We start from the raw sequence: 11,266 nt of genomic DNA on the forward strand, positions 1-11,266 counted from the left end.
CCCATAGATGAGTGAGACCATTCTGCATCTTTCTCTCTCTCTCTGACTTATTTCACTCAGCAAGTTTTTTTCAGATCTGTGTGAGTTAGTTAGTAATGGAAGAATGCCCTAAATTTATTGTTAATCAAAATATTCCAAAATTTCCAAGCTGTACATTCCTGTGTAGCTCCTGTTGCAAAGTCAAACTATGTCTAAAAAGAGAAAGGACAAAGAACTCTACTGACATCAGATTGAACAAAACATTATCATTACTCAAGGGAGTGCTTTGCGTTTTCTGTGTCTAACAGTGTATTATTATTTTTCTGCATTACCATTAATAGATTCTCTTATTAGTGAGATTACACAATAATTTGAATACCAAGTTGTTCTAATGCATAAGACTGAGATGGGTGGTTTTTACAGTGAATTTGTGGATACCATGCAGCTAAGTGGCTGTCAGGTATCAGTCAGTTCAATAAAATCTTTTATCATTGTCCCTGGGGAAGTTCAGTTCATTCTTTTGAAAATGAAAAAAAAATGTTCCCCACTCCTATTGCATATTTTGAAGCCCACCTACAAGCCATTATTCAAAGAATGAGTAATCCTGAAAATTCCTCTGGGAGCATTGTGCTGCTTACTGAACACAATACAAGACAGAAAATAACTTTTTTTCTGTGAAGAGCTGATTTTAAAAGAATATTAAAAAAAAAAACCTTTTGAGTTAGTTATATGTATGTTTGTTTATTTTACTACAAGACAGACAAATTTTAAAAGGCGTTCCTTAGCTGCAAGATTCAGTTTCAACTATCTTTTTTCAACATTGTAACTCATTTCACATTTCAACCTAATATTTTTCACCTGGGTCTTAAGCTGTTTTATGAAACTCCATAAAGTACATAGGAAATATTTAAAATTGACTGGACAGGAAGGGACTTGGGTCTGCCTTTAGCAGCAGGAAAATATATTGATGAAACAAATCTAAGATATGCTGTGTTAAAAATTGATTTTTAGCAAACCAAATCCCCTATGAATACGAATAAAAAAGATCTATCAATATTCAATCACTGAACTTGACGAGTATAGATTTTGTTCAGTTTCACAGTATGTTTTTCACAGTAATCTATAAGGAATATTACTCTAACATATTTGGATATAAATATTGTATTTCACAGTTGGGAATTACTAATAACAGATTTTTTTCTCAGAAATATTGGATTAATTTCTTCTCCATGACTCAACAGCAGCAGCCAAAGCATCCTAGTGATGATCACCACAAAGTATTAAGGTTACCTTGATTCAGGTTTTATACACCTTTCAGAATTTACAATACCAATTTACTTCCTATGTGTCTGAGCTTCATTACTTGTTGTTATCTGGGGGGCAGAGAAGAAACACATTTTAAAGATGGGTTATGTTCTATCCTTATCTTTATAGTCAAGAAATTGTTAGAAATTATATCTAATAATGACTTAAAATCAGAACAACAGTCTCTGTCACTAACTGATAATTATACTTGTGTATCATTTAGTATTTTCTAAGAACTTTTTAAGAGCACTACATTTTCTAATTTACTTTGTTCTCCCAAAAATCATATATGATAGACATTATGTTTATTCTAATTTTAGGATAGCAATAGAGGCATATGAGCATTAAATAAATTACACATAGATATATAAAGCCAGATTTTCTGACATTTCATTATATAATTTGAAAATATTTGTTCAGCTATATAGCTCCGGGGTAGAAAGAATACTTGCTTTACATGTAAGAGGTCTGAGATTTAATTCCTGTAATCACAAAAAATAAAGAAAAACAACAAGATTAACCAATTAAGCACAAGTTTTGGGGGGATTAAAAAATATAAGCATTATATACTCTATTTATAGGTAGTTGCTAAAATATTTTTCTGGAAGCTGGAGCGATAGCGCTGTGCTAGGGCATTTGCCTTGTACGCGGCTGCCCCAGGATGGACCTCGATTTGTCCCATATGGTTTCCCCAAGCCAGGAGCGATTTCTAAACACATAGCCAGGAGTAACTCTTGAGCGTCACTGGTGTGGCTCCCAAAACAAAAACAAACAAAAACAAATAAAAAACAAATAAAATACCTTTCTAAAATAGACATTCAGCTATTGGAAAAATTTTATTTGTAGTAACTAATTCTTCTCATTCTATTTAGTTGTTAAGTGTTTATTAAAATATTTATTTTAGACTTGTGAAGTCATCAATGAAGAAAAACAACAAATATTCTTACCTTCATTAAATAATGGTTTTCTTTAAAGAAGGACATTATTTCTTTTCTTCTTTTTTAGAGGAGACCAGAGGGCTTACTGCTGAACTTGTGCTCAGGAATCGCTCTTACTAGTGCTCAAGGATCAATCCCAAGTTAGAACATACATATAAGGCAATCATCATTATCCACTGTAAAATCTGCTCTCAGAAAAAGGGAGCCATGGGGGGAGGAGGGCAAGATCTTCTTTTTCATCCTTTTACAACATGTAGAAGGAAACAACATTAACCTCACAGTGAACAACTAGTGGATCCAAAACTTAAAGGTAAATTTCATCAGCTATGCCTAAAACACAAGACATAATACTATACTTATGATTCTTAGTATACAACCAAACAGCCTAACTTCATGAATGAGAGTGAATTGAAATTTAAACCAATATTAATCTATGAGTACAGCATGGAAAAGACCATTATATAATTTAATATAATTATATAACCATATGGCTTTATGGTAAATAATGTTTGTTTATTTTTAGTTTACTTTCATTAACTTTGTGTAGTATCTGTAACAATGCAGAAAATACATGAACTAATAACTTGATAGCTTTGGGATAGTCATTTTTCAAAGAAAAATTAATTTAAAATTTATTTGAAATGAAGAAGGTACTTCACTGATTTCCTCACATTTGGGGCAAGGCAGAATGACTGACTTTTGAGTATGTTGTATCATCTTCAGACATCGAGAGAAATTGTAATGAATTACTCTCTTTAATAGGATTCTGGAATAGCAAATAATATTTGATATCAAATATCAAATAATCTGTGCCTGGAATGTCTTCCTTCAGGTTTTACTCAATGAGTAATTCATTGTGTAGATTAAATAAGGGGTTTACATAATGTTGTACTGTAGTTTTGAACTGATAATTTTTTAATGTAATGGATATTTGTCTTGTTTAGATAGCAGTGGTTATTTATGTATGCTGTCCAAAGACTAGATAGAAGAGGTTGTATATTTTAGACAAATCATAAGAAGAGTCATGCATACATAAACAAAAAATAAATCTGCACAAAACTTTTTCTATGACCCAGTTTAGACTTATATTTTTATCACATTTCAATGTTTAAAAATATTTATAATCATTAGGATTTGATATTTGAAGTCTGCATGGCTTTAAGCAGCAGTTTGTTGAAGGTCTTGTGATCTCTTAGCAGCACAAACTGAGTCATTGTAGAGAACCATTTTCACATCTTTCCTCTCTATTTTTATTAGTAACCTTGAAGCTCAGAAAAAAATATCTCCTCTGTGTGAATTGACAGTGTGCCAATGACACAGTGTGAAGATTCAGTATGTAACTTTGCCCCAAGGAATTTAGCAGCTTGGAATTGAACTTTGATAAAAATGAATGGATGATTTCTTCCCAATGAGTAAAACTGATGAGCTGGCATGCAAAACATTAGAGAATGAGTCAGATGTTATATCCTTGTTGCTTCTTTGCTGTGTGACCTTGGAAAAAATCAATTAACTTCTCTGTGCCTCAGGTTCTCTATTTGTACGTATAATATAGACCCTGGTACCTAAGTCAAAAGAAAGGTGGAAGAATTAATGAGGCAATGTCTACAAAACACATTTAGTTCCATAAAGGAGAGATATGCTCTAATTATAAGCCATTATTATTGAATTAAAAAAACAGTAAAATAGAACCATTATTTTATCTCCACCTGCTTAAGTTCCTTCAACTGAAACAGTATAAGACAGAATCTTATAAAGGTTTTCTGATTTGAAAACTTTATATTTTAAATTATTTGTCCTAATTATATTAAAATGCCAAATCTTCAATATAATAAAGATATTAATTAGGAAAATATTGTCCATTGGCAATCAGTAAATTGAACTGTAGATGGTCTAATGTTTATTCTTGTATCTAGATATCAATGATCCTAATTCAGCTTAGAGAAATCATTATCTATTTAATCTTTTAAGCCTTTAAAGAGCATTTTAAGAACTCCCAAACTAAACGTTTCTACTTTTAGCAAAGCATGCTTTCACATTTAACATAATTTTCCTAGTTTAACTATACTTTTTTCATTCTCAATCAAAATGAGAATAATTTTATATATCACATTATATTTTAAGAAATTGAGTTGTATTTTTGTCTCACTATTAAATAAATATGTTTTATTCATTCTTTAAAATCCATATACTGTAAGAATCATGGTTTTAAAGAATATGCCCTCTACTAGTTTTTGTGATCAATTATATTGTTTCTTTGTAAATAACAGAATTTTCAATGTGGTTCAACTATTTACTTAACACCCAAAAATGTAAGACTAAATAATAGGGTTTTTCTCAGCTCTCATAGCTTATGTTGCATACATTTTTTCTTTTAAACCTCTAATATTTAATATCAAACAAGTGTTCAATGCATTTAATATAAATTTACATATTTAATAATTTAAAACAATATTTGAGCATGGGACAGAATTTACCAGCACCATGAAACTTGTCCATTCTGAGTTCAGAAATTCTCATTTGGCATTGAATTCTATCAATTAAGTTCACAAAGCTTCAATTTCTTATGAGCTCCAGTTATCATTTATAAAGAGTTAATATGAACAAAACAAGGTAATATGTAGTGTCTAGCATAATGTTTGTTATGTTAATGCATGTTAACTTTTTAAAATTTTAAATGAAATTAGGTTGTGTTCCATGGTCCCGATTATTTCATCAAACATATCCAGAATGTAGAGTTAGAATTTCATTTCAAGTTTATATAAAGAATAAATTCCTCTGAAATATCTTTAAGTTGGGTTTTAAGAGGACAACAAACATTTTAGAAATAATTTGTAACTTCTTCCTCTATATACAAATGAATAATTACATAAATACTTTCTATCTCTTTTACTCTACTACTCAACAATTAATTAAAAATATATGTATTTTGCATCTCTTGCAATAGTACATTGTGTAGGGCATATGTCCATATTGCCAACCATTCCCAATTTCCACTACTCAACTTTTTTTTCTTTTAGTAAATACCAAATTCTATTCTAATAAACAGAAATCCCCGGCTGGAGAGACAGTATATAACTTGTAAATTACTTAATTTTTAGCCTGCCAATCCAGTTCCTTTTTTTAAAATAATATCTTTATTTAACTACCATGATTACAAATATGTTTGTAGTTGGGTTTCAGTCATAAAAAGAACACCCCCTTCACCAGTGTAACATACACACCACCAGTGTCCCCCAAGTTCCTCCTCCCCAAAATCCTGCCTGTATGAAAGACAAGCTTTCTAGTTTTCTCACTTATTGATATTGTCATGATAGTTGCTAAGGTAGTTATTTCTCTGAATGCACTCAATACTCTTTGTTGTAAGCTTCATATTGTGAGCCAGTCCTTCCAGCGGTCCTTCATCTCTGTTGTCTCTGGACATTATTACAATAATGTCTATTATTTTTCTTAAAACCCATAAATGAGTGAGACTATTCTGTATATATCTCTCCCTCTGACTTATTTCACTCAGCATAATAGTTTCCATGTCCATCCATGTATAGAAAAATACCATGACTTCATCTATCCTGATGGCTACATAATATTCCATTGTGTATGTGTTCCACAGTTTCTTTAGCCATTCATTTGTTGAAGGGCATCTTGGTTGTTTCCAGATTCTGGCTATTGTAAATAGCACTGCAATGAAAATAGTTGTGCAGAAGGAATTTTTGTATTCGTTTTTGTATTACTAGGATATATCCTAGGAGTGTGCCATTCTCTGTGGTGTGAGGTGGTATCTCATCATTGTTTTGATTTGCATCTCCCTGATGATTAGTGATGAGGAGCATTTTTTTCATGTGCCTTTTGGCCACTTGTATTTCTTCTTTGACAAAGTATCTGTTCATTTCTTCTCCCCATTTTTTGATGGGATTAGATTTTTTTCTTCTAAAGTTCTGTCAGTGCCCTATATATTTTGAATATTAGCCCCTTATCTGATGGGTGTTGGGTGAATAATTTCTCCCACTCGATGGGTAGCTCTTGTATCGTGGGCACTATTTCTTTTGAGGTGCAGAAGCTTCTCAGCTTAATCCCATTCACATTAGTGCCATATAAACTCAAATATCTTGGAGTCAACTTGACCAAAGACGTAAAGGACCTATACAAAGAAAACTATAAAGCCTTGCTCCAAGAAATAAGAGAGGACACATGGAAATGGAAACAGATACCCTGCTCATGGATTGGCAGTGCTAACATCATTAAAATGGCAACACTCCCCAAAGCATTATACAGATTTAATGTGATGCCTCTAAAGACACCCATGACATTCTTCAGAGAAGTGGATCAAACACTTATGAAGTTTATCTGGAACAATAAACACCCTCAAATAGCTAAAGCACTCCTAGGGAAAAAGAATATGGGAGGCAATACTTTCCCCAACTTTAAACTGTACTACAAAGCAATAGTTATAAAAAAAAGCATGGTATTGGAATAAAGACAGACCTTCAGATCAGTGTAATAGGCTTGAGTTCTCAGACAATGTACCCCAGACATACAAGCACCTAATTTTTGACAAAGGAGCAAGAAACCCTAAGTGGAGCAGGGAAAACCTCTTCAACAAGTGGTGCTGGCAGAACTGGTTAGCCACTTGCAAAAAAGCGAACATAGACCCCCAGTTAACATCATGTAAGAAGGTAAAGTCCAAACGGATTAAAGACCTTGATATTAGACCTGATATCATAAGGTATATAGAACAATACGACATACGTAAAACACTCCATGACGTTGAGACTAAAGGCATCTTTCAAGAGGAAACTGCACTCTCCCCTAATGTTTTAACTTAAAATAGTATGCTATTGAAATATTTAAGCTAAATAACTAATTGATTTGGTTTTATGGTCATTTTCAGAGAAATATTCCACATGTTTTTTGTCACTAACATTGTGGGAAGATTAGGAAATCATTAATCAGTCTTTTGCCCTCTGAAACTCCACTGATACTTGATTCTTCTTAATCCTTATTTGAGGAAGTGCTCCACAATTTCTGAGCCAACTTGAATTTTCTTATGGGAGAGTTTAACCAAACTTGAGGGTAGCTCATATACAAACATGATTATGGGACAAATGTCAATGTCACAATAAAATTGGTGGAAAATGATTTCCTGAATTTAGAAAAAAATTTTCTCTAGAATATAGAAAACACTTTTTTTGAAAAAAAAATTAAGTGGGATATTAAGAGAAAGATAAATTTATGAGGAACGTAAGTAGATAAAAACGAAAAAATCAGGGAAACATGCTTGAACATTCAAAGATAATGTTTAGGAGGGGAAATCTATTTTTCTTTCCTCCATCAGCAAAAGACTGTTTTTAGTTTGCTATTTTGTTTGTTTGTTTTTTGTCTGCCTGTGTGGTTAAAGGCACTTCTACTATGTTATGTTGACTCATTTCACGAAGGAGATAACAAGTTCAGAAAATAGAATATACTTAATTAGTAGCGTTCTAGAACAAACTGAATTTGTTAGGGTTCATTTTGATCATCAAATTAGTTTCTAAGTTTCAGAGGGATTAAGGGAAGGAAGGAAAGAAAGATACAAAAAACACATTCCATTCTTTGATATTCTTATTTATTATGGATCTGCAAAATATTTGTTAAGGTTATTTGCAAAGTCAAAAACATTCTCCCTCAATCCCTGATGACAATCTGAAATGAGTGGCAATGAGCAATTTTTAAATTTAGTTTCATATAATGCCTAATTGTAACAGTTTATCCTTTATAATTGTAGGCAATTTTAATAAAAATATAATTTAACATTCTGTCAGGCAGAGATAATAGCTTTTCTTCTTTAGGGTTATTTTGAGATTAAAATAGATAAGGTAAATGATGAAAGTGTTTTGCTTCATAAAATACTTGTAAGACACTGAGGTAAAACATCACTCCTACAAAGATATATATGCATATGTAAAATATATATAATATACCATAATATGTACATATACATATATATGCACACATATATAAAACCTCTTAACATTGTCTGGTTGCTATTTTATAGAAAAGAAACTTGAAGGCCATGCAATTTTATTCATGTTATCAGGTATAATATACTTTTTGTTAAAAATGATGGTTTTAACTATAAAAACTTGTTTTTTCCATGTTTGCTTTTTTTTAGGACAGAGTTATTTTTGCAAAAACATGAAATTGTTAGACTAGCATATATGTGTATTTTTAGGATTCTCTTATATTATTTTAAACTGTCTGTCAGGAGGAATGTCCTGTCTTATTAGCCAACAATCTTCATTTTTTGGTACTATTTGAAAAAGACCTTGAATCATTTTCCTTTTGTTCTTTTCTATCCTGGCAACTCATCTAGAACTCATATAAATTATTCTGCTTATGTCAAAGCTCTGAAGATCATTCACAAAAATTTCTGTATTAAAAATAATGTATGTGTTGAGATATTAGGAAATGTTTGATTTTTGTTTATTGAGGTTTTATGTTAAAATATTATGTCATTAAAATATTTTTCTCTTAAACGGAAGATTTGTCCCTAAATTCTAAATTTAAAATTGTCTTATATGAGCAATTTAGCAAAGAATAACATTTACTTATAACCATTTTATTGATTTTATTTTTATTTTTATATATATTTTTGGTTTTTAATACCCAGTGGTACTCAGGGGTTATTCATGGCTCTGTGCTAAGGCATCATTTTTGGCAGGCTCATGGGACCATAGAGGATGCTGAAGATCAAAACTGAATTGGTCATGTGCAAACAAAACCATAACCACTGTGCTATTGCAGTGGCTTTCCATTATATTCAATTTAGATTAGAATTAATTATGTCACTAAAGTATCAGTGTTATTGTCAAAAGCCTAAAAATATTATAAGAAAATGAGATTTCGAATTCCTTTGACACCTAGATTTTTTTTAGCAAAAATTTTAGTTTTCTGGGACAAATTATTATGCTTGTCTTTTTGGCACTGTCATGCCCCATTCTAAGTCATTTCATTAACACAAACTATCTATGGGCCCATCCTGAGTCACCTTGTTAGGATGTACCATCAGTTGTAGTAAAGGGACCCTCAAATAATAACAAAGGCATTCTGATGACCTGGAAAATCCTGAGGATTCAGAAATGACCTTCCAGGAACCTGGGATCAATGTCAGTCAACTATCTTGTTACACACTAACAATATAATTTTGTAGGAAACTGAATCAATGAAGTTTTTGCAGCTTCAGATAGAGATAAGCTTTTTAAGTATCTGCATGTAAGTGGTTTTAGGACCACACTAGAGTGTTAAGAACAGGAACATTCAATACTTAGTTTGAGAAAAGATAGCTAATAAGGAATGGAAACATGTAGTTGGTAAGGAATTTAGATAAGATTGTTAACCAATTTTGATTCATTCCCTCTGGGCAACTTCTTACGGTCATTTCTTGCTTCTATAGCTAGAGAAAAGAGAATAGTACAGGACATATTTTTGTTTCTCTGTTGTTGTTTTTTTTTTAAGCAGAGAATTGTAAACATAATAAATACATAAGAAGAACTAGCAAAAAGAAAAATCATACTCATTGAAAATCTATGTTTTATTTCAGAAGTTTTGAAGTAAAGGAACTAGAGAGCCCATCAAAGAATAGTTTCATTAAGAGAGGAATAAAAGATGACAGGATTTTAAGAGATAATGGCAATTATTCTTGGATCTAGGCACAGAGCAATAGAAGACTCCCCTAATGAGATTTACCTCCATAGGACAGAGTTATAACTGTAAAGTAGCACATTTTTACTGCAAAATTAACTAGACATTGGCAACTAATCAAGTACATACATGAAATGAATGAAACCAATATTACCAATGAAAACAACAATTTCTACAGAATCAAACAATGTTGGACAGTAAACAAACATCTGAGTCAAAAGTGAAAGCATGAGAAATAAGAGAGCATCTCACTCATCACTTGGTGAGTAAACTGTGTACAATGTTCTGGATAGAATTCAATGATGATGGTGCATGAGAAGAACTGAAAGAGACCAATGAAACTTGATATTGATGGCAAAGTGGGAAGGAAGAAAAAGTGAAAACACTGAATAATCTATTGTATCATTATTTCTATCACCGTGGTATTCTTTACTTATACTCTGTAATTTCTTTATAGCCACTTGATTCTCACTGATAAAACTTCCTTTACACAATTAAGGTCGCTTTTAATAAGAAAAAAACTTTACATTTTTGATCATTTAGGAATGCTTGATTTTCTCTGTACTTCTCTGAGTTAATTTCACTTTATATAGAAATTGCTATTGACAGTTCTTTTATATCAGCACATGCAAGATTTAATGAATGAGCCAAAATGCCACACTTTTATTTTATAATTTTTCATGTTTTAAGAAAATTTGTAGTTGATTATTGAATCATGTCCTTGTAGTAGATATTCTAAGTATTTTATTTATTACAGTAATCAGGCTAAGTTGATTGCATATTTTAATCAAAGTTTGTATTTTTTGGTTCTGGTATGTCAGATGTTTTAATTGTATCCTAAAAAAAATTATATTATGTTAGGAGAGTGTTGACATTTTTAATGTTTTCAGTGGTGGCTGTTACTTTGTATAGAGACATAGATGCATAAGCTGGTTGGCATTAGTGATTTTGTGCCAATACAATTTTATTCTTTCTGATACTATTTTGCTTTCCATCTCTGCAGAACTATTTTTGGTTAATTTATTTTATCTGACATCATCAGGGAATTTTCTGTCCCTGTTGGCACCCTCTGATGGAGCAGAAAGAATTTATTCAAGGTGAATAACCATAATGTATCAGTGGGGGTGGAGAATCCCAGGCCAGACTAAAAAATTAAAAGATTTTCTTGACCAGAAGGATGATGTGGTGATACTATTTCCATTCAAATCTTCCAAGTCTCTGAACAGAGATGTGTTTTCCCCAGCACTTGAGAAAATAAAGTGACCTTTTGTTTTTTTTTGTTTTGTTTTGTTTTGTTTTGTTGGGGAGAGGTTACATGGCTGTCTTCTTTTGTTGGTTTGTTTGGCTTGTTTTTTGGTCGCACCTGGATG

This window comes from Suncus etruscus, chromosome 8 (genome assembly GCF_024139225.1).
Source record: "Suncus etruscus isolate mSunEtr1 chromosome 8, mSunEtr1.pri.cur, whole genome shotgun sequence".
In the NCBI taxonomy this organism is placed as follows: Eukaryota; Metazoa; Chordata; class Mammalia; order Eulipotyphla; family Soricidae; genus Suncus; species Suncus etruscus.